This window comes from Paramormyrops kingsleyae, chromosome 18, assembly GCF_048594095.1.
Source record: "Paramormyrops kingsleyae isolate MSU_618 chromosome 18, PKINGS_0.4, whole genome shotgun sequence".
Classification (NCBI taxonomy): Eukaryota; Metazoa; Chordata; class Actinopteri; order Osteoglossiformes; family Mormyridae; genus Paramormyrops; species Paramormyrops kingsleyae.
The window spans coordinates 13,290,522-13,315,027 of record NC_132814.1 but is presented as its reverse complement, the minus strand read 5'-3'; positions in this window follow the sequence as shown (position 1 = coordinate 13,315,027).

Below are 24,506 nucleotides of genomic sequence, written 5' to 3'. Positions count from 1 at the left end.
AGTGAATTTTGAACATATTGTTTTAAACCTAATGAAATTAAAAACACATATAATGTGCAATGAATACATAAAAATGTGAAATAGTACTATTTTCAGGTGAAGTAACAATTGAAATTACAAGTATAATTGTTTAATATCCCATTAAATGAATTAGATGTAATTATCAATACACGCATGTAGGTAACAGATTTTCACAGCAATAACTGTAATAACTCACTGCAGGTTCATAATTATTTAAAAAGCCATTCAAACAATTTACTAATTTGTCTGGGGTAATCAGAGTGGTTTTGAAAAACATGATGCTGGTTTTGTTTCACTGAAATGCTCATCTGCAAGCAAATTACTACACTAATAAGGTGTGGCAGCTCCTATGTGCCAGGTACCCCAAGCAGAAATGGGGTAGCTTCATTATATCTGGCACAGGCTTGTTTAATGTACAGATGTATACCTAAAACCTTTGAATAGGGTTAGGGTTAGGGTTAGGTTTAGGCTATGTCAGGCAGGAAGTCATGGATTAGCAAAGCCAAAGCCTGAAATTAAATTATTTGCATGTTCACACTTTTGTCAGTTGCAAAATAACCTATAGAACTAATTCTGAGTCTTCCTTTCACTGTATTCAGCCATAATCAAACACAGTAGCTCCAAATCATCCAAAATGCAAAACCCATTCCAATACTCTATTCCATTCTAGAACTCATTCCAATATCTCAGTTCCATTCTAGAATAGAAGCGGAGCATTGATTCAGAATGTACTATGACAGGGGTCTCAAAGTCCAGTCCTGGGGGGCTGGAGTCCAGTGTAATTTAATTCTTGCCCTGTTCCACCACAAATGATTCAGCTCAAGAGCTGCGTGGTAATTAGCACAGGGAGTTGAATCAGGTGTGTTAAATGAGGGTAAACACAAAAATGTGCAGGGCTGCGGCCCCCAGGACTGGAGTTTGAGACCCCTGTACTATGGGATTCATCAGTGGGTGGAAGGTTCATCTTGGCTGGATGCCCACAGACTTCCTTTCTGAAGTGGCAGTGTAGCAGTAAATGATGTCATTGACAAACACAGCCTTGGAAAAATTTATCTGCTTTTTGTTCTATTGTTCTCATGGTAGTTTGTGATTTAATACCATACCAAGACTAATTTTCCCAGTGGCAAAAACTAAAATATGGAGGAGAAAGCTTACCAAAGTGAGTTTATTCTTTCCAAGGCTCCACATACACGGAACTCATGGTTTTCTGACATCCCTACCAAATTCAGAGGTTTAATAGGGTTTTGGATTCCAAGTCACAGCAAACAGTTACAAGGAAAAAAGGTCTTAAAAGCATGAGTCATGAACATTACTCAGGTCGCCATGGTGATGGGCCAAGGGCATCGTTAGCGCTGAGCCATCATCCAGCATTTGCTGACGCAGTCCACAGTCTGCCTCCCATAACACTTCTGGACCTCGGCACCCTGTTTCTGACTAAAGAACACCCACTTCCACTGTACTTTATCGTTTCTTTATTATTTTTTGGTCAATCCTTAAGGGTAGGTAGAGCATCAGTAGTGAACTACTTTTACGGAACATGTGAGCTGCGAAATTAATGACTGGTGAAGGGTTTCGTCTGGCAGAGGTGGATGATCAAGTCCAGAAAGTTATAGTCCAGACCAAGATTTTGTTTCAACCAAGCAGTTGAGCATAAGGAGTCCCAGTCACATACTGTATAGAGGTGGAAATTTCAGGCCCAGAAAGTAAAAATCCAGACTGTAATTTTGTTTCAATCAACCAGTTGAATACTCTGTGAATCTGACTCTTTATACTTAAGTAGATGGTTGAAGCAAAATCATGGTCTGGATTTTTACTTTCTGGGCCTGAACTATCCACCTCCGTTGTCTGGATAGCTGCTGCCGTTCGGTGATGAGTTTGGTTTGTTCTTCTTAGAGAGAGTCATCTCATAATCCTCCAGGATTTTGGGGATGCCCGCTATTGTCGTGGTTGCACTTTGCTTCTTGCTTGGTTCCCGCTTGGAAATTACCTCAAGGATGCCATAGATTAGAGGCACATCAAGGCAACGTGAGAAGTCTGCATTGTATTTATGACAAAGGTCTGTTAGAGCCACCAGCCAAACAGATCGTGTGCTTTAAGGATTCTTAACAAGGTGCGATAGCGTTAACTTAAATATTTACTGTTTCAAAACTTGAAACTTAACAATGGTGTGTGTGTGTGTGTGTGTTTGTGTGTGTGTGTGTGTGTGCACGCGCCTGCATGGAAAAATTTAGAATTCTCTTTTTTCTATTCTGTGCAGGGCATTCAGGGAGAGTAATAAACTCGCATATTGTTCTGATTTGTCAGGCAGGGTTTGCATATTTAATTCATACATGGGGGCAACATCATTCATTTCAAACACTGGATCGCAAAGCACAAACAAGCCAGGACCTTCGTTGACTCCCAGCAAAATGTTTTCATTTCCTTAAGAGGAAAAACTCCCGTATCTATAGCGAACCTTTCAACACATGAGAGAAAAACACTCATGCAGACGGTCCAGAAGATCTCCATGAAAAAGACATTCGAAAAGGCATTTTGAAGCATCTGTTGACAGCTTAGATTTTTCAAAATTCAATTTAAAAGTAAACTTGTAGTGTGAGATTATATGAAATGAATAGTGTGAGATTCAACTTTTTTAGTTGTTTTCCTTCTACAAACAAGATACAAAGTAAATTATTGCACCCCCAGGAGAGGAAATTTAAATATGATTAATTTAATAGTATAAAATAAATTTAATTTATATTTTCATATATATTTGTGGTAGAGTCCACGGTTTACTAACCTTTACCTCACTGGAAGGGATTCATTGTGCAAAAGCCTTGCAAAGACTCTGTAAATGTCAAGGAACCATTACCCTCATGCACTAAGTGTGTCCAGTACATGCATGTCTGCTATCTCCTTTGCCCTAATCCAGTGCAGCAAATTAATTTAAACAAACCATGACCCTGTAACCACACACACAGCATTTTTTGCACAATGCAGCAAAAATTTCATTCAACTCATTTTCCTTTTTTTTTAGACACTGAGCCAGCTCATTTTCTGCATGGGACAGCTTCCAGAATGTTCTGTCCTAGCAGTGTGAGTCTACTCTCTTTCTCACACTCGCTATCAGTCTCTTGTTTCTCATCCATTCTGTCTCTTGTCTCTGGGGACATGTCCTCACCTGGCAGGTTAACACAACCTGAGGCTGAAGACATTGGGTTATAGGATGGGAATGAAGGCAGCGATAGACGAGCATCAGTCAGTGCAGGCTTTTTATTTTAGCAAATTAAGCAAACCTCAATAGACCAAAAAAAAACAAACCTCAAATTAAACATTAAAAAACATATAAATATATAAATTACTTTTGACTTCTACATTTTTAACTTTTAACGTTTTTTGAGGTTAGTACACATATCCCTCAGATAAGAGAGATATTTGCATATACAAATTCAATTCACAGTGAATAAGGTGCTGGTAAATTAGTGCAATATAATCATACTCATGAATGAGGTGCAGTGCATGAGCAATTTTGCAGAGGTAGAATTCGACTTATACAGCAGGTTTAAGTACACAAATATTCAGAGTGTTAGAGATGAGTGCTATGAATTCAGAAGAGTGATAGCTGTAGGGTAAAAGCTGTTCCTCAGCCAGGTTGTGCGTGCGTACAGGGTTCTGTATCTGTATTAAGTTCTGTAATAGGGCCAAATATGCAAAATAAGTCAACCAATCACAATCAAGACACGTTACCCAATCAGAAAAGTGCTGGATGATTCCAGCTCCATCCATCTATCTGCCAACTGCTTATCCCTAGTCGGAAACACTTCCAGTGCAGAAGGAGTAAAACTTTTCATTCTTTTGAATAGAAAGGCCACAGCACAGTCGGGGGAAACAGGGCTCCTGTTAATCTTCTGCGGAGATAACAACAGAAGAAAGACATCACGACTGTGTGATTCACAACTGTAAAAAAAAGACATTTGGCTGTTCAAAGATTGTTTGACACGTTCTTTTCTCACTCTCTTAACCCGATAGCAGGTTGAGTCTCTTTTTGAAGAAAGTTGCCCTTAAAGGGCAGCTTAATTTCCCCAGCCCTTATAAATGGCGTGTCTGAATAGGCAGTTGCTGTTTTCCCTAACAATTTGCCAGCTGGCCTTTTTTAGACAGTCTCGTCATAAATAGGGCTAAGAGTTATTCAGCACTGTTCATAGCTGTTATGGTTTTAGTCCTCATTAGACTTTCCACTGACAGATTTGTTTATTTTTAAATTGAACATAAAATTACTTTTGTCTCTTGTGTGAACCTTTCCCATGTCTCTGCTGGTTGATACCACCCCCCCCCCCCCCCCCTTTTCATCCTGAGACACAGAACTGCAAACAGTCAGGGTGGTTTAAGTCATATGGGGGAGGATGTTCCAACTGTCTGTTCACAGATGAGATTTTTTTGCTTGGACACTCATATTTGTTTTGAGAAGCTGCACACACTGTTGTCTTTTCCGCTTTGGAGGTTATGTGGAATCCTCGCGTGACACAAAGAGACGGACCCTGTTTCTTGGCCAGTTCTTTGCCACATATCAGATCCTATTTGGTCAGTATAGATTGGGAGTTGAAAGAAATTCTTCCCCATTTTTCCTGAGGCAGTTCCCTGCAACAGCTAAAATTTTACCAATTCATAGTATTAATCAGAGAAAACGTTTCTAAACTCAGCACAGATGATGCACCTACAACACGGTTTTCAAAGTAAAAATAAGTGTTAAGCCAGCCTTGGTCAAGCTGTCTGTCAGTATCTGTCCCTGCCATGTCTGTCATGTCCTCATTTGGCCAGCAGATGTCGCTGGCCATCCTGGCTTTTTCTCTATGTTCTTGGTTAATTAGTCAATGACTCACACTTGTCTCTTGTCTAGTGCTCATTACCTGTGTATATATGTGCCTACTTGTGCCCTGTTATTTTGTCAATCATTGTGCGTTTGTTTCTGCTTGTGGATTGTAATTGTTATCTGAGTTTCGGGCCCCAGTTACTGTTCCCTGTAGTTTCCCTGAGTGTAAGTTCTAGCCATTGTTTATTCTTAATACCCTACCTTCCTTTGATTTTACCCTTCATGGTCCATTGTCGGTTCTAGTGCCTTTTTTGTTAACTTTAAAATAAAGTTCCCTTGATGTTTGAAGGCCGCTCTATGGATCATCAATCCTCCTCTGTGCTCCGTCATGACGCTATCCTTGTAGTGCACATTTGGCAGCTACATCTCAATTCAGTTGTGTGACTGTTTAGCCGTGCTGTCTTAGGCTATTCTTGTAGCCAAATTACCTTGTCAAACATGAGAATCAGTTTCTCCGTCTCTGCCAGAGATTAATCTGATAGCTGGTCCTTCTCTGACTGGTGGATCAATATCACCTCCCTATTGGAAGAGACCTTTGTGACATTTTTGTTGAGATGTTATCTGTAACTGAAAAATGTGCTTGCATGTTTTTTGGATGTCATAACGAAAATAACATTGATTGTGCTGGTTGTGAAGATAAATTTTATGGTACAATTTTCCAGCATGCGTGCATTGTTTTTTTTTTATTTTCAATCAGTACCCTCTCACTTCAACTCACTGTCTCTCATCCATGCAATTTGGCATTTCATTACCCCCCATGTCTTCACTTGTTAGCAAAAAACCTGATACATGTTCCTTCAAACATTATTTTTAATGCTCCCGGCCCCAGCTGTCAGAGGATAAAGGTGTGCCTTCCTCTCGGGTCAAACGCTTTGAACTTTTTCTCATTTTTCCCATATTTTTTTTTTCCGGCTCTTTTTACCGCAGAGTTACCTCATATTCAATATCTCAATACCTCATATTCTGCCAACAGCCAATAAGCATCAGTCAAGCACTTTACAGGTCTCTCTGGTTATTTGTTTCTCAGATCTGCCAGCACTTAATCTGCGGACCCAGAGGGTACAGATGCCTGGACCATGCATGTTTATGAATTCCTGCCCAAATCACGTGACCTGGGGTTCCAGAGATTTGATTCTTTAATAACTGGTGCCACAGATCATATCTCAGGTTGTGATCCAAAAAAGCCAACAAAAACAAACCAAAAATAAAACAAAAATAATTATAATACTCAGTAGAAAACCAACAGGGATCCAGCACCACTGTTACTTGGACCCTTAATTATGGCATAATCATAACATAATGGCAGATTATGGGTCGGCTGCTTAGCTAAAAACATCACAAATGTATGATTCTCAGCGTGTGTACAGCTCCATATTTTTGCTGAGGCATTTCCAATGCAGTAATTTGCAGGGTCTGCTGCTATATTCCCTTTACGCAGTTCTTGTATCTTTTCACTTTCGGTTAATTTTATGCCCTCAAAAGTTGCTGGTCACCATTGCTTCCACTAAATAGAATCTCAGTGAAACTGCAAGAACATACTTTAAAAATCCATAGTTGATCAATAACCAGTAAGAAATCAAACAAGGGCTAATTTTCAAAGTCTCACTGAGCATGTCCGTCAGGTGTTTAACCAACTTAATTCTACCTGGTGGCGATGCTAATTATTAACTACTCAGTTGAACATTAAATTGAAAACAATGTCCATCTATCCATCCATCCAGTGCTGGGCAGCGTGTAGCGCAGCAGGCTAAAAAACCTTTTTTTGTCAATTTTATTTATTATATTTTTTGTGTCTGTGATCCAAAGGTCACTGGTTCGAGCACCAGCCTCGACAGAATAGTCACACGGGCCCTTGAGCGTGGCCCTCGAGCATGGCCCTTAACCCCCAGCTCCGCGGGCACTGCTGCAGGCGGCTGCCCTTCACTGCCAAGCTTGCAATCACCTGCTGTTTGTGTGTCATGGTAAGTAAGATGCGGTAGGTGAAAAGAGAATTTCCCCACGGGGAATAGTAAAGTATCCTCATCACCCATTTATCCATTTTACAAGATACAAGATACTTTATTCGTCACATACATGGTTATACAAGTACAACATGTGGTGAAATGTACCCTGAATGACCCTTAGACTGTGCAATTCAAATCAAAAATAGAATTAAGAATAAGTCAACAAGTTAAAAATATTACAGTAAACTAAAAAGTTACAATAACTAAAAATGTATACATAATATAGAGAAATACAGAAGATCTAATATAGAAAATAATCCTAAGGTTAAAACTGTACATGTGCATATGATGACAGAACTATGTATTTAAAGTGCAGGTGACATAAGCATAAATATAAATAAATATAAATTTAAGCAGCAAAGGTGGATGGAAATGTAGTTACAGATTGTTAAAAACAGCAGGTTGGTGACAGTAGGGAGGGGTTTACAGGGGTTGTGTATATTAAGGGTGTAGCGGTGGCATATCCTGATTAAGGAGTCTTACGGCGTGAGGATAGAAGCTCCTCCTCAGTCTCTCTGTTTTTGCCGTAATGCTCCTAAAGCACCTGCCTGATTTCAGCAGCTCAAAAAGACAGATGCTGGGATGAGTCTCAAATTTTTCAACTGCTTGCCCAGTACAGGGTCACAGGGAATCTCGAGTCTATTCCAGGTGCCGGGCTCAAGGCGGAGGAACACCCTGGATGCCAGTGAAAATGTAAATGATGCTGCTGTGCTACTACTGTAGGGTTCTAAAATCATAAACACAATACTCAATTAACACTGCCAAACGCACACAGTGCGCAAAGAGTCATTCTTCACTAAGCCCAATTAGAGAATTACTGCACAGACTGCAGTCTTCTTCAGCGTGGCATGGAGCGGTGATTGGCTGGGGCATGACCCTGGATGCACTGACAGGTGAGTGAGAGGATTCACACGTGCGTGCAACTCTAATGGATGGGAGAGGAAAGGTCTACTGGGGCAGGAACTCTTCACCTGACAGGGGAAGGGACACACACCTGGAGAACACCTGGAGGACTGACAGACACAGACTGACAGACAGAGACTGAAAGAGAGAGAGAGGGATGGTGAAAGCTATCAGGCTGTACAGATGTCAGTCCAAACCCAAAGACTGAAACCCTCAGAACTGCCGACTAGTCTGCCTTCCAAACAAGATCCCTGCCTGGGGAAGTGGGGGGGGGGGGGGGGGGTCACCTCTCTCTCCTCAGCCAATCAATCTAGCTCTGTGGGATTGCTCTGGGTGTGTGCAGTATATAATTCCCACACCGATGCCAATTATGTGTCACAAATGTCACTGAAGCCTGACCCATTACAAGATGTGATGGAGCAGTGTGTTGGGGCTTGCACCTTCATGGGTTCTGTCCAGCTACCCCATGAGGTGAGATAAGGTTACGTAAACCCCCCCCCACCTCGCATTGGAAAATGCCCCAAGCTGGGGGAGGTCTTCTCTATTTTCCCCACTGAGTCCAATACATCTGTTTTGTGTAACGGCAGAAAAGAGAGAAAAGGAAAAAGAGAAAAGACACACTTGGACCATCTTTGATGGCTACTTGGCTAGCCTTTCATTAGCATACCCCCGCACGGCCCCCATTTTCCCCTCCGTAATTATGGTGATGATTCACTTCTTGTTCTGAGCCGCATTTCATGTCAATACAGATCCAGCGCAAACCTGGGCTGGAACAAAACCAACCTGTGTTTCATTTTCCTCTCAGACATGCCAAGGTGACAATACAACTGTACAGAGGTTGAAAGTTCAGGTCCAGAAAGTAAAATTCCCGCCCAGGATTTTGCTTCAACCAACCAGTTGTGTATAAGGAGTCACACTCACGGAGTACTCAACTGGCTGGTTGAAACAAAATCTTGATCTGGATTTCTACTTTCTGAACCTGAACCTTTAAGTAGATGCTGTAGGTTGCATTGTGGTGTCACGCCTACAGAGTTCAGGTGTTCAACGCAGGTGCCCCTCAGTGCATGTGGAATTTCCATGTTCTCCCTGTGTTTGCACAGGTTTTGTCCTGCAGCCCAAAAACATGTTTTTAGGGGTATTGGTTGCTCTAATCCGCCCATATGTCATTGAGTGTATATGAGTATTAGTGCACGACTCACAATAGACTGACATTCCATGCCAGGTGTTCCCCTGCCCTGGGCTCCAACCTGACCCTATACTGGATATGTGGTTGTAGAAGATGGATGGATTTATTGATTTATTCAATCGCTAAGCCACCTGCGGATACATCCTGAAGGTGGGAATGTTCCTCCTTTTGTTGGAGTTCAGGTGTAAACATGATGTGTGCAGAAGGCTTAATGGTGAACCATAGCCAAGTCAATGCCCTCTTTGGCATGTGCTGATCACCCCTCCCCCTCACCCTACTCCAGCCACCCCCCACCCCATCCATTTTTCCCATGATGAAGGTTTAAGTGCAGCAATTCACTGCCTTGCTGGAAGACCCGTGGGACTTGATGTTTGTCTCTTAGTTTCAGTGAGTGAGAAATAAATCAGATTTAATTACCCTTCTCCATAAGTACAGCTGATAAGACGATGGGATGGAATCACCTCAATGGCTTCTCGCTGTGCCACAATCACCAGCGGTTACTGGAAATCGTCCTGCTAAGTATGTAGAAGGATCATTCCAGTGCCAGAGCCAAACTCGCAAAGAAAAACATCCACATTGCAATTTGAGCTGCAGTTTGGAGCAGCTGGCAAAATGTGTCTTTAGAAGACTGACTGCCACCCCTTTTAGAGAACGATGTAACAGCTGCACTTACCCTGTATTGCAGCATAAGCCAGGTCTAACTCCCTGATTTGCCTGTCCTGTTAGGAGCGAGCGGTTTGAAACAAGCATGGCCGAGGAAAAGTCGGTTATCTATGATATTCCTGAAGGTCTAAAAAAACAGAGGTAGAGATCTCAGATCCAGAGAGTACAAATCCAGACCAAGATTGTGTTCCAACCAACCAGTTGAGTACTCTGTGACTGTGAGTTTTTATACTCAACTGGTCAGTTGAAACAAAATCTTGGTCTGGATTTGTACTTTCTGGTCCTGAAATCTCCACCTCTGCAAAAAACATACTCATTTGTCAATGGATTTCATTTATTTTGGTGCATTTTTTTCAGGAATATATTATTTATAAGGGCTGTAACCAAGTTCAATCCTGATTCACCTTTTTTTAACCATGATTAACAAATTCTAGGAATCATCATATTCTTGCATCAAAAAGTCTGTTTAATACATGATAACCAGTGATGGAGCTGGTGGTGGTGCAGTGTTTGGCACTGTTGCCTCATACCAATGGGACCTTCAGGTCTCCACTATGGTCCCATGTGTGTGGAGTTTGCATGTTCTCCCTGTGTCATTGTGGGGTTTCCTCTGAGCACTCTGGTCCCCCCCAGTTCAAAACATGCTAAGGCTAATTGGAGTCACCAGATTGCCTGTAGGTGAGCATGTGTGAGTGTGCTCTGTGATGCCAGGACCACATTTTGAAGACACAAATGTTTGTTTTAAGTATGAAATTAATAGACTGTCATTTGTATTACTGCTTTAACCATTCCATGTCCTTTATTTCTTAGCGTGGGAATTTTCTTTGTGTGGCTGCCCAAATTCTTCCCACCAGAACATGACAGGAACATGTTTATTGTTTCGTGAAGATTATTTAAGACTGAAAACAGTTTAATAACTGCTTTATCATTCTTCATTCACAAGGGAAGATTTTCATACCCTCCCCCCCCCCCCACCCCCCAGCTGCTACTGTAACCTTGCCAGGAAACGTCAAGAGCCCATAAACCATTTCAGTCTTATGTTAGCTGTCTGAAGTGTCACAGATCTCTCCCATCTCCAGAACTATCTCTACTTTTGTTGTTGTCTCAGATGTCCCCCTGTAGTGTGACCGTGACATGTTGACGTTCTCCAACACTGTAAGATCCTGAAGGTGCAGGACGTCCCACACACTGTGGTACAGACGCTCACCTCACACCCAAGGTGTTGGTAATACACTGGAATCTCAACCAGTCCACATTTTATACCCTCAGGGTTGTTCTATTCCCCCACCTACACACCTGGGTTCACCTGTCAGCTTATTACAAAGCCCTTAATAGCCTGGCATCGGCATGCAGGTGGTGTAACAGAGCAGAAATATATTGGCAGGATAACAGTGTGGAAACCCACTGGTCTACGGGGTTCGTACTCTCACAGGCATCTGATTTCGCAAACAGGAAGCAGGAATCTGAGCCCACCTCTGAAGTTGGGCTGCTGGGTTCATCAAGGGCTTCCACTAGCTGCCTGACTTTAATCCGTAATCTCCTTCCTCATACAAAGATCACATTCACATTTTTTTCCCACCCCTATGCAACTCATGGGATGTAATTCTGAGATTTTTTCATTCCTAGATTGCAGTAGAAACCGGACAAATAACAATAGGGTATGTCTTTCACGTACAGGCCTTGAGTGTTACTTACACTTAAGAGTCTGAGTCTTGGAGCACATGGGGAATGTAGGGAGGCTCACTGTTATTACCCATAATGCTTTTTACATCATGACTGCGGCACGACAGTTGGATGCTGAGAGAACTGAGAGCTTTGGGTCTTTTTGCAGGGGTATTAACCACCACCTCATCCAAAAAGCCCTCAAAGGTAATCCTGAAACCTAATGATTATCTCAGAAGATTGTTTGGCATATTTTGGTTCTGGCAGGTTCAGCTCTCGTACAAGGACTCCGACGCGTTAGCCTATCAGCAGCCATGTGCTGGGGATTGATGGCAACTGAGGTTCATCACTGTCATATCAGGAATGGTACTCAGCCTTTAACCAGGCAGGCTAATTGCTGAGCTTGTTGGGAGACTGTGTAAGTCTCAGCCTAAAACCCAACACAGCAACGTCAACGTCACATTCCTAAAGAGTCACATGACAGCTGGAACATGTAGCAGTCAAGGCCAGCTGCCCACTGAACAAGATAATTGGATGGTCTCTTCTAGTGAACAATTTTTTCATAGGCAAAGTACTATCAAACTCTGACATTAGGACAACAAAAAAGCCACTTTAGCCAACCTTTGAATTTAAATCTCAGATTCTTTTTGATGTTAATTCTTTTCTGTACAGCTGCAATAGGATAACAAAAATAAGTTATATTAGTTATATTAGTCACATATAAGTTATATTAGTCACATGCATGGTATACAGTCAGAGCATAACATGCATGAAATGCAAGAATAGTTCTTCTTTTCCACTGGGAAAATGACAGTCTTTTTCCCGGGGAGATTTTGCGTAGCTCTGCCCACTCGCATCTTGCGGAATGCATCCAGAATTGGTATCGGCTTATCGTCAAAGGTAGCCTTGTTTAAATACTTACTTCTGAGCGAGTTCTGTAGAATCTGAGCAGATCTGATCTGGGCCAGGGTAATCTCAGATGTTTCTTTGTCTGCAAATGTCATGAATGGGCTCCAAGGTAACAAGAACTAGTAATCACATGCAGAATGGGAGCAGGACGACTTTAAGAGTGAGCACAGGAGAGTTCCTGTTTCACAAAATTTGACCGCAGTTGTGACCATACATGCAGGTGCGACAGTCACCATGGTAACTGATGCTGGCTGTGCCTGAATTCAAAATGCTGTGGTCGATTTCTGCAAATGTTATTGTTATTAGATAAGAGATATGCATTTGTTACAACACAGGGCCTGCTGCACGAGGTCATTGGATTCTGCATAAGCACTTTTGGCACATGCTGAAACGTAAGTCATATATCACTGGCAGTGACAGTGCAAAAAAAATGCTCATTGTCTTTGTATTTCTAAACTTGGTTGTGCAATCACAGGTTTATTTTCATATGGGTCGCACACTTACATTGCAATCGTCTGGTTCAATTGCATGATTTGCATGATTTTCTGCCTTATACACTTTCCACAGAAGTCCAGACTTACTGGGCTGTGACCCAGATTTTTTTTTAATCAGAAACTGGAATTGACCATATACCCCAGAGGTTCCACTGAATTCACCCTGCTGCATTTGGTCCTGCACATCACTAAAGCACAGCCAAGAATGTACAGAAGAGACACCCATTTCCTTATAAATCCACAAAAAACATCTTCAATCACCCTAAGACAGCTCTCTTTCTTTGCATTTATTGACATGCACGGGAGGTCAGGGACAGCTGTTGAATCAGATCTAGCATCTATTTACTGGTTAATCTGTGTACCTTTAGTATAGCATGTTTAATATGTGTCGCAAGGAGCCTTATGCTGCCAGAAGTGGAGAGATGTATAGAGTTTAGCTGGCAAAGTGTGTTAAAAGTCCGTCCAACAACTGACCCTGATCAGCAATTGTCCCCAGTCTCTCCCATTGCCATGTGACTGTTAATAAAAACAAGCCTTGTGTAGAAATAAGCTGATATGTAAGACTGGCCTGAGTGTTTAAAGGGATCTTTTTTTGTGAACCGTTTGAGGTCTACAGGCAGCCAAATGGTTTTATATACGATGGGGGATAGAACTGCACGCTGCATAAGGCGAACCGTGTTTCATATGCGAGAAGGAACCAGAGCGCCGTTTGGCGGTTCTGAGCACAGGATCGTTCCTGTTTCACAAAATTTGACTGCTGTTGTGACCGTACATGCAGGTGCGGCGGTCACCATGGTAACCGATGCTGGCTGTGCCTGAATTCAAAATGCTCTGGTAGATTTCTGCAGATGTTATTGTTATTAGAGAAGAGATATGCATTTGTTACAACGCAGGGCCTGCAGCAAGAGGACTTTGATTTCTGGGCTCCGTTATCTGTGGCGCAGCCTGTCATATGATGCTTACTGATGACGTTTCCAAAGCTCATGCTTCTGGTACAGGCAGAAACGGCCATACTGACCTTTTGAACAGAGGGGATCCGGCTTAAAGTCACCGCTTGGCCCCTTGGTCCTAATCCTGATGAAAAACTGGAGCCTGACGGATACTGTCCCACGCGAATGAGTCATCAATTTACATGAGAGAGTTTAGGGTTACTACCGGTGCAGTCATCAGAAAGAATAAAAGACAGTCAGATGTTCAAACAAAAGCTTTTCCCTAGATGAAATTGGAATTGAGGTCTTTGCAAAACAATTATCTTTTGCAATGGAGACAAAGAGCTGTGGATGAGCTGAGTTTGAAACAGTTCAAATTGTCAGAACGATGAAGAGAACAGGACAGAAACCCGGGAAATTTTTACAACTAAAAAAAAGCATTCAGCTCTTCTTCGTTCTGCAGGTTAGACAGCTATGGCAAATAAACAGTATTATGTATGTGTGAACTTCTCTGGCACAGACAATTATATTATTTGGTGTGCAGCTGGCTCTGACTGGTACATTGTTCAAGCTGTCAAGGTGGCTGCTCAGCTCATTAGGAATGTGATGAGACCGGCATGGGGGGGGGGGGGGGATGTGTCTGGGATAATACGCTTCATGGAGGGTGGAGGGTTTGATGACAGGGGGAGGGTTAGAGCAGCATTTAAATCCTCCATCCTTTCTCTATCTCTTCCTCGTGTGCTGATATGAACCCTTTCTCATTTCGGGAGGGGGAAGGCAGTCCAAATTTTTCTGAGAACTTATAATTCCTGTGAAACAGGCCAAAGTCTTATCAACATTAAATTTGGGTTTCTAGCTGGATCTAAACATTCGGGTCTTTAATTATAGCTTGGTAGAAAAGAACAGCAACGTGAGTGAATAAGTGAATTGAAAAGAATCATGTTTCTCACCGGTTGTATAGCTTACACCTGGGAAGATTTTAAAGCTTGGGCAGATCATAAAACAAGAAAATCACCTTTGTGTATGAAAGATTCATTTACCCTTAAAATTCTGCAGTTTAACCATGAGAAGTTTATGTGAAATTGTTGAATATATTGCAACATTGTTAAGTATTGTTAATGTTTTTTTCCTCTTTTGGCAGAATTTTTTTAATTCTTTTTTCCTCTTATGCTGTAAGAAGTTAAATGATATTGTGTGTCAGCTAAATTCTGCGAGGGTGTATCTTACTGGGCTCTAGCCTTCAGACCAGTCAAGGTTACTGGACGTAGATGCTGAAACATGAAGTATTAGAGGATCTATGGGACAGTTATCTATTGCAGCCCCAGAGAGCCTCCCTTTATCAAGGATGGAAAAATGGCACAAAACACAATTCACACTGCCTGAGTAAATTATTTACAGTTAAACATCTTTCCCTGTAGTTATTTCCCATTGCAGAACATGTTTGCACTGCAGGGGATAATGTCATCCATTACAAAAAGCTATTTGTCTTTTTTTGCAAAACGTGTGTACAGACGCTCCTCTACTTACGAACGAGTTACATCCCGAGCGGCCATTCAAACTTGAAATGTTCGTAAGTTGTTATTCAGCATCATTTTAAGGGTTTATGCAAGTACAAAGAGCTAGGATGCTGGGAGTACACACGCTACACTGCTGCGCGGCGGGAGTAGCGGGCAGAAATCGTACTAGGCGGAATTGGTTGCAGAAAAAAAAGAAAACGGGAGCCAAACGAACCCAATTTGGACTTACAGTCCTCTTCGTTCGTATGTCTGAAAGTTCGTAAGCAGAGGAGTGTGCATATTTATAGATATCTTACACTATTGAATTAATATGTTAGTCATTAATGTTCGTGCAAATAAAAATTATAATTTTTATTATATATTATAATAATATAAGTATGGCTTTGAAAGAAGAAATATGTCCATTCTGAGATTTAAGAATAATGCTGAATTTTTTTTCTCACTTTGAAAGTTGACAAACAAAAATCAAAAGCAATAATACAGGCACAGTGGCCATCGTGAACTTGAAGAGTCTCTGCAGATGGACACTCAAGACTGGATGTTTGGTCAAAACAACAACTGGTTTACGGCCCCTTTGGGCTACATGGATGTCACCCTTTGTTTGGGGAGGCAGCTGACCATGTTAGCAGAGGAATGAAGTCAGTGTGACACTTCCCAGGAAGAGTTTGGTCCCGTGTGGGTCGTCCCATCTTCTCATCCCAGCTGGCTCTGGCACACTGGAAGATGCACTGGAGTGAGCAGATGGTGGGGTTTGCACTCCAACTGCAACCTGCACATCCATCCCGAGATGCTAAAGACTGTCATACTGGCAAGATAAAACAGCTCCCAGAATAAATATCTTTCCCTACTGTGTTTTACAACAAGGAATCTCAACCTCTCCGACTACAAGGCCTGGCTGGTGATCATTACAAAGAGCAACCAGGACACTGGGGGTGAGTCCCCTAGGTGGGGGGGGTCAGTGAATTTTGCCAACCAGCCAACGAGTCCCTGGGGCTGCCCATTGCGGACAAAACTGTGTTTACCTCATGTATGTGTGTGTGTGTATATATATATATGTGTGTGTGTGTGTGTATATATATATATGTATGTGTGTGTGTGTGTGTGTGTGTGTGTGTGTGTGTGTGTGTGTGTGTAACCAGCTAAAGCGTTCCATTTCACTTTATTCAGGATTTTCTCTCTAATCAGTGCAGCATTAATGTTGATATCACTTACAAATAAGCCAAAGGTCTTTCTTTTTATATTTTCACAACATCTGAATCAGAATCCTGAACAAAACGAAATGGAATGGAAATGGCTTTAGCTGGTTATATGTATTAAACATGGCTATGAACATGCAGCTTATTTGGCAGCTTATTTCAGATTCTGAGATACTTTCCGTCATTTCCCGAAGGATGGATATTCATGTAAAACTTAAATGCTGAAAAATGTATTAAACTGAATAAATTTAGCATAATTGTTCAGTTCTTCTTATTGTACATTTTCTTCTTAATTTATTTTGTGTTAAAAAAAAGTCACATACAAAATACTTGCATGAGAGTTGGGCACAGAGACTGAAATTAACACATATTCACCTCGAATTTGCCGCGCCAAATTTTCTTGAATACAAGACTCCGAGACCAGGCTTGGAAGGATTCTAGGAAAAAACGAAACTTTTAAATGTCGGCCGCCGAGACAGAGGAAGGTCTCTGGCATGGCAGGAGACGTCGGCCAGTCTGGATTTGTGATGTGACATCATGAGCAAGGCCTCTACAGCTGGTGTGGAAACCACGGGGGGTAAGGAAAGCGAACTCTCGACCACGTCGACCAGATGCGGCTTAGAAGCCAACATGCAGGATGTGGACTCTGTTACAAGAGGTGAGTGATTCAAGTCCAGAGAGTAAAAATCCAGACCAAGATTTTGTTTCAACCAGCCAGGCGAGTACAAAGAGTTACAGTCACAGAGTATTTAAATGGTTGGTTAAAACAAAATCTTGGTCTGGATTTGTACTTTCTGGACCTGAACTACCCACCTCTGCTCTGTTGATATCTTTTATGGCATAGAGAGCATTTGCAACACATAGCATTTAAGGTCATTAAGGCCTTTGCCCTGACCCACCCGTAACAGAAACACAAACGCTGGAAAAGCATCTGGTCTTAGCTGTGCCTGCTCACTGCCAGCTGCTTTTGCTCTACTCTGTCGCTAAGCTAACCATTTTCACATGAAGTGACTTGCACCTTTTGCCCATTTATAGACTGGCACTGAAATCATTCTATTGGTTATTATTATTGCAGTTTTCAGCATATTACTCTTTGTAACTAACCACTAGGGTGTCAGAACCGCCAAACGGCGCTCTGGTTCCTTCTCGCACCGGAATCAGAAACACGGCTCGCCTTATGCAGCGTGCAGTTCTATCCCCCATCGTATATAAAACCATTTGGCTGCCTGTAGACCTCAAACGGTTCACAAAAAAAGATCCCTTTAAACACTCAGGCCAGTCTTACATATCAGCTTATTTCCACACAAGGCTTGTTTTTATTAACAGTCACATGGCAATGGGAGAGACTGGGGACAATTGCTGATCAGGGTCAGTTGTTGGACGGACTTTTAACACACTTTGCCAGCTAAACTCTATACATCTCTCCACTTCTGGCAGCATAAGGCTCCTTGCGACACATATTAAACATGGCATACTAAAGGTACACAGATTAACCAGTAAATAGATGCTAGATCTGATTCAACAGCTGTCCCTGACCTCCCGTGCATGTCAATAAATGCAAAGAAAGAGAGCTGTCTTAGGGTGATTGAAGATGTTTTTTTGTGGATTTATAAGGAAATGGGTGTCTCTTCTGTACATTGTTGGCTGTGCTTTAGTGATGTGCAGGACCAAATGCAGCAGGGTGAATTCAGTGGAACCTCTGGGGTATATGGTCAATTCCAGTTTCTGATTAAAAAAAAAATCTGGGTCACAGCCCAGTAAGTCTGGATTTCTGTGGAAAGTGTAATGCAATGTAAGTGTGCGACCCATGTGAAAAGAAACCTCCAAATTATAATAAGAGATGTGTGATTGCACAACTGAGTTTAGAAATACAAAGAAAATGGTCGGGTATTTTTTTCGCACTGTCACTGACAGTGATATATGACTTACATTTCAGCATGTGCCAAAAGTGCTTAGCACTGTACGATATGCCCTGTTAGTTGTTTTATTTGTCTGTCTGTCCCTCACTGTACGATATGCATTGTCAGTTGTCTCCATGACTCCATGAATGCTGGACTTTGTTAGGGGGGGGGGGGGGGGGGGGTCAGCAGCAGGGAAGGGAAACAAGGAAATTGAATAGTTCCCCAATTCCTGGGGTCTCTAATCAAATCTGACACTTTTAACACCGCCCCCCCCCCCCTCATTTAACATCATTTAATCCCAGCTATATCAACACTAACCCCTACCCAGCCCTAACCTTAACCATAAATAACCATAATTGTAGTCACAGATTTATATGAAATTGAGTTTCCCTTGTGGGGAGTGAAAAAATGGTCCCCACAATGGCAAAATTATAACATTGTGGGGACATTCAGTCCCCACAATGAAATATATACATAACCCCCCCACACACTCACCTATCCTCTCCCACACTAATGCACTTTTCAGGTAAATCTGAACAATGAAAAGCAGGAGAGGAAACTGAAGAATCAGCCTCTGCAGTGAAAAACCACAGTCAGTCTTCTGCTACATTTGTGCTTGTGAATATCATTTTATTGAAATAGACTTTTCTATTACAGTGGCTCAGTGGGCAGCCCTGTTATCAACCACTCTGTGGGGAATTTATATACAGTGGTGATGTTTACCACCACTCAACCCACACATTTGTGTGGGGCCCGCGAGGTTTGGGGGCCCCCTGTTGGCCGCAAGCAGTCACTACACTAGTGGGCCCTCAAAATGTCTTAGCGAGTGTGACCCCAGAAACAACAAACCGACACTGTTTCTGCATCTTCCCTGGGTCTGCTTGTAACTTTCATCCCACAGTGCAAAAACCGGCACTTATTTTTTATTATTATGTATGCAAATTAATATAAATTGCAGTTTATAAGCCGCTGCCACATCTTGCATTTGATTCCAGGAAGGGCTCAGGATCCTGTTTAAAAATGTAATAAAAGAAGGATTAGGGTAAATTACTGGACTATTCAGTTTCTCTGTGCTAATAAGGCTTCATTAGCTCAGTTGTGCCTGAAGCACATTTACCATGTTCAGTACCATTGAGTAAGAATTTCAAGTTTTTGTTTAACATTTATTTTTTAGTTTTCACTCATAAATGTTATGTTTTTGAAGACTCTCAGGTTGCTTACAGAATCTGGCTTAAAGTTAGAGTACAACAGCAATTGCCCTGCTTGGAGTGAAGCCTCTAAGGCATCATATGCCCCACCCTCTTTCTACAGCACCCCCCCCCCCCCACACACACACACACACACACACACTCTTTTCCAATCCCTGGGGGTCAAAGCAAATAGGTTAAGTGACACCGTCTGGTGCCCATACCATGATCCAATGCCGGGTCTGGCCATATGTGGGATGTGTGAGGGAGGGGGCTCCTCTAGTCCTCTGGCAGCTGGACCTTAGCAAAAACAATACGTGGGGGGGGGGGGGGGGGGGTATAGGGAGGAGAATTGAACATTTGTGCTTGGTTTCACCATAATAACTTCTCCACATGCAGTCACGGCTATGGAGGCCCATTGATTGTGAGCCAGATGCCTGGAAGGATCTGGAGATGTTCTCAGAACAGGCCGCCTTCACCTCATTCCAGCCATTACTAGTCTCTCTCAGTCTCATAGTAATACTAGCTGCTTCATCTGTATAAAATGGTTGGGGAATTTGGCTTTTACTTTTCTAACCTCAGTTAATGACCTGATGCTCAGAAAAATCATTATTTCAGCCCCTCAAAAGAAACATTTGTCTGGGGTACACATCTTTGTCATCTGGACAGAAAGTCCCCTGTCTGCGTTCTCCACTCTTAGGCCTGGACCCTAAGGTGAGCTATTATGATTTGTGACGGTCCTTCTTTTGCTTCTTTGACTGAGGTGATGGGGACGCTTTTCTTTCCCCTCTAAGAGTTCCTAATGCTAATTTGAGAGCAACAAGTTGAGCCAAGACAGGTGACAGAAGTATAATCCAGACGGTATTTCAGCCAAGATGAACTTGTCATCTCACAGTGTCCAGGAAATACGACTCTTCAGCTGAAATTCCCGTGTAAATGACAGCAAAGAAAATAAAAAAATACCTTTACATTGAAGCAGCATGTTTGCTCTTTACGAAATGCAAACAAAGGGATATTTCCCACATGTCCAGGCAGCATAAACCAAAAGTGATCCTAAAAAGGTCTGGGGAACGCGAGATGGAAGGTGACCGGGAAAGAATTTGAGAGATCGTCCATTTCTGCCCGTGGCACTAGGTGGATGGTTCACAACACCCATTCTGTTGTTCAAATGTCATTTAAAGGAATGAGAAGACAAAGGAAATGAACTCATTCTCCTCCCAGAGAGAGCGATAATATGCTGTCAGGCTCTGTGGGTGGGCTAACCTCATGACCCAGTTTGCTGTGTAACAAAGCAGACTTTATATTATTTACAGCCTCTAAGATAAGCAGACAGAATGTATATGGATGTTTACATACTCATTTTGTCAGTTTTTTTCCCATTTTTCAATATTTATTTAATTCATTCATTTTTACCTCATTTACTTTGTATTAATGTTGTAAGCCTAGGAGCAAAATCCAAATTTTCAGCAGGTAATTTAATTAGTAATTCCATCAAAACCCAACCACCGGAAGATCACTGATAAACCTTTGCAAAAGTCACTGAACCCATGAACTCACTCAGAACGATGAGTCGGAGTGCAACCTTGGATGAGGGGTTTGTGGTGGGACTTCCAGCCATCTGACTGGATGAAGTACATCGAGGAGCCTGTGTACAATGTCAGCGGGACCATTTACTGGAACTCAATCCAACCAATCAAAATCTGAAGAAGCGAATGTTCCAAAGGGTTTGGAAAATGTCAGAGGTGTTCTGTAAATGACAGCATTATGTCGCTGTGCTGGGGATTCTGGAAAATTCCATTCTATCCAACTTTCCTCATCCCAGTCTAATATCCTCAAAGTGCTGCATCACTGCCAGTAATTGTATTTTAGTAATACGTTTGTGAATTGTAATTCAGTCCTTCTCAGGTACTCTTGAGAAAGATATTTGACTTGAATTTCACCATTAGATCATGGAGCTGTACAGATCAAAAAAGGCAGTGGAATCCTCACTGTTCAACAGCATGTTGACCTGTTCACTAATCAGCTGAAGTTACGGCACCATAATCCCACACGGGTCCTGCTGCACCAGCAAAACATCCATTTGCTTAAATGGGCAAAATTTGTACTTTTAAATAAATGAAAAGACCTAAAATTATCAAAAGCCTACATAGCACACTGTGGATGAAATCCTCCAGGAATGATAGAAAATGGAGAAGTCGAAAATGAAAACAAAGAGTCTCATGACTGCACACCTGTGAATACCTAGATGAACAGAACTATAAAGTCATTACTATAAACTATAAAATCATTAGCTAACTACAACTAGATACCAATGCCAGTTGAATGGTTCAGTTACCAGACTCTGGGATCAGCCTCATCACCATGGGAACCAACCTCAAACATCAACAGATGCATCCTAAATGTATTGCCATTGCATGTACTGCACAGAGCAAGACTGATCAATTTGTGTATGTGCTAGTGCCAGCTGAGTGATCTGATTCTAGAACAGTGACCTAAGATTTAATTTGAGCTAAAGCAATGGTAAGATTTACCTCTGTATCTAATGGTGCTGATGTTGGTCTTCAGGATTTTCCGGCAGGTGAGCCAGTACAAATAGTATTGCTTGTGCTTTGCCCTTTCCGGAGTGAAATGAATTCCACACTTATGTCGAGAAAAATACCGGACTGATGCCATGTTTTATTACTAAAACTACACTAAAGCTGCGTGAGGACTAGGTAATCAACTAGCTTTTATACTGTTTATGGATAAAATCGTTTGTAGATATTCAAGTTTTTAAAGCATATAAATGATACTTTTCTTTCGTGGGACTAATGCAGCACACAGCCACCATCTGGTCATACAGGGAGATGAAAATGCAGAAGTTGAAGTTTGGTTTGGGAGTCTGCTGGACGCAATGCCTTTGTGCTGCTGGATGTTTTGCAAATGGATACTGATCCTTCGAGACCTTCATTGATATTCTCACTACTCTGACTCAGCTTACAGGTTAAAATTCACAATACAAGGTGTTACAGAACCTGGGCTGTCCATCTATCACCCCAGGTCTTCTGGCCCCTGAGACCAACAGTCCCAACACTGGCGGAAACAAGGAACCAGGGTGACTTGATGCCTGGATGGACGCCTCTAGGATGAGGTGAACCAGGAGGCAGACTCAACAGCAGAGGACTGAGGATCAGAAATCAGGGGACCTAAAAAAATCCATGACACAACACCCGAAGACAGGATGGCAGCAGCCCAACACACTAGCGCGAGATGCCAGTTACTTGGGATCATGAGCCCTCAAAACACAGAAACCGGCTAACCAGAAGACCAAGGCAAAGGTTCTCAATGCTCTGCTTAAATAAGGTTGGGGTCTAATTGAACCCAGCCCAGAGTAGGCTAAGTTCCCTCATTAGTAACCTGGAGGCAGGTGTGACAGATATGCTGCATGTCTAGTGACCATCTGCACACTTTTATACCTGGAAAGTGAGTTTTATTTGCAGTGTAACCATGAACTGTGAAGTTCTGTGACAAAGTCCGTAGCTATTAGCTGTGAAAGTGTGAGGTGTGAGAAATGTGCCCCGTAATTATAGAACCAACACCATCGTATGGTTGTCTCAGCTGGTGGCTCTGCAGCATCTGTTTTGGGGGGGGTGGTTATAATCCCAATAATGGGTCTGAGTTTAAATTGGTTCTCACAAACTCTGTGGCGCTGAATCTCTCATCATGGTGAAGAATGGATCAGCGTTTTGTTGAGTCTTCTGTGAATGTGACTCTTCATACTCAACTGGTTGGTTGGAACAAAGTCTTGGTTTGGATCTGTAGATTCTGAGCCTAAACTTTCCACCTCTGCAGAGATAGCAGATTCCTTTAGAGCTCCTGCCTTTCCGATGTCTCCGCTCTGCTTGATCTTCCCCAGTGACATCACCAATGTCATCTAATCTCTCTTGTTCCGCCAGAATGTTGTTTTGCACTCTAACTGGCCTCATCAAGGCTTCATAATGGCTTTGGGGAAACTAAAGGTTACGGTCAAACACTGGATAAACATCAGATCACCAGCAGGTAAAGGAAAATATATGTTTTTTTTCCCCAGAATGTAAATATTTTCAAACGTTTGAACAGAAATACAATAGATATATAACATCAGTGAATGAATCCAACTGAGACTTTACACTGGATAAGCAGTTGGACGATAGACAAGATACACACAGTATGGTGCCCATCCATCCCTCTATCTGCAGGTATACATGTCACAGCAGGGACACGTGGTCGCATCCTGGAAAACAAAATAGTATTTCGGTATAATATGCACAAAATCAGCAACACGTGCAGGAAACCTGCTCAGCACCCGTGTTACTGTGGTTTATGTTTTTTTTTTAAAAAACAGTTTTTGTTTTTATAATACTTAAAATTTTCATTTGAAATCGGGTTTAGCCTTAGTTGGTTTTCAGTGTTGTTTTTAATCTTTTAAATAAATGTTTATTTCAGATATTTCAATTTAGTATTTTCGGTTTTTCTCGTTTTATTTCTAGGGATAGACTATTAGTTGCAGACCTATTTTATATGTGATCTTAAGAGAATCCTACATGAATAAACAGTGAACATTATCGACTAATGTCTTCAAAATGGGAAAACATGTCCCAGGTATTATTCATTGTAATTTAAGACAAGCAAATCTTTACTTTGTTTTTATTTTATTTCGGTTAGTTTTATAAGCAGTATTTAAAGTTTTCGTTTAGATGTACTTTATTCATGATTTTAATTTTTTTATGTTATTTTATCTTATTTTACTTCAGTTTAAGCAAATGTTTTCTTTGAGTTTTAGTTTTCGTTAAAGATAAAGTACTAACGCAGGGGCGTCAGAAGCATTTTGAATGTGGGGGGGACACACTGGCATAAAACTAATATTTTATGTTAAATGTGGGGGGGTCCAAACGAATAATTATGAAATGTGTAAGGGGACACGTCCCCCTCAGATTTAATGGTGGCAACGACATGCACTAACGAGTCCGGATACTGCTTTAAACCAATTAATTCGCTCAAAAAAACCAGCAACAGTCATACTCTGGAAGAACAACGAGAAAATTTTAAAAATAAACAGCGAAATAAA